At 47.5% G+C, this 812-nt stretch overlaps 1 pseudogene; it reads left to right on the forward strand.

Annotated features, from left to right (window-relative positions):
* The first annotated feature begins 395 nt into the window (after positions 1-395).
* Positions 396-513, forward strand: LOC126089953 (5S ribosomal RNA; annotated as a pseudogene).
* The last annotated feature ends 299 nt before the right edge of the window (positions 514-812 follow it).

Below are 812 nucleotides of genomic sequence, written 5' to 3' on the forward strand. Positions count from 1 at the left end.
CATTAGCTGAGAGAACAGTGCAGAACTCTTAAATTTTCGTCTTGATGTAGGAACTTGACATGTGCGAGCGTACGTCACTGCGACGTTGATGGTTGTTTTGCTACGGGACTTCCTGAAACTGCAAAGATTCTTGTTAACTTCTCCTCAAAAAATGTCAGCATAGCGAGATTATACTGTTTATCTGCCTCTGATAGCGTGAGTAATGAATGCAGACTTGCACCTGTAACGTAAACCCTACAAGAAGCCGACTTTTAATTGATGAACAGGTGAATGTTCCGCAACTTTAAAGTCATGAGATACGATTATATAAATGTTGAGAGGAAATAGAGGCTAAGTGTGTGGGTTTGCGAGTGGGTGAATGAGAGAAAATTAATAATTCGATGTATACATTCCCAGCCAGCGTCCTTGCCGCAGAGATTACACCGGTTCTCGTCAGATCACCGAAGTTAAGCGCTGTCGGGCTGGGCTAGCACTTGGATGGGTGACCATCTGTTCTGCCGAGCGCTGTTGGCAAGCGGGGTGCACTGAGCCCTTGTGAGCCGGCCGGTGTGGCCGAGCGGTTGTAGGCGCTTCAGTCTGGAACCGCGCTATCGCTACGGTCGCAGGTTCGAATCCTGCCTCGGGTGTGGATGTGTGTGCTGTCCTTAGGTTAGTTAGGTTTAAGTAGTTCTAAGTTCTACGGGACTGATGACCTTACATGTTAAGTCCCATAGTCCTCAGATCCATTTGAACCATTTACAGCCCTTGTGAGGCAAATTAAGGAGCTACGCAATTGAGAAGAAGCGGCTCCGCTCTCGTAAAGTGACATACGG

Source organism: Schistocerca cancellata, chromosome 6 (genome assembly GCF_023864275.1).
Source record: "Schistocerca cancellata isolate TAMUIC-IGC-003103 chromosome 6, iqSchCanc2.1, whole genome shotgun sequence".
Classification (NCBI taxonomy): Eukaryota; Metazoa; Arthropoda; class Insecta; order Orthoptera; family Acrididae; genus Schistocerca; species Schistocerca cancellata.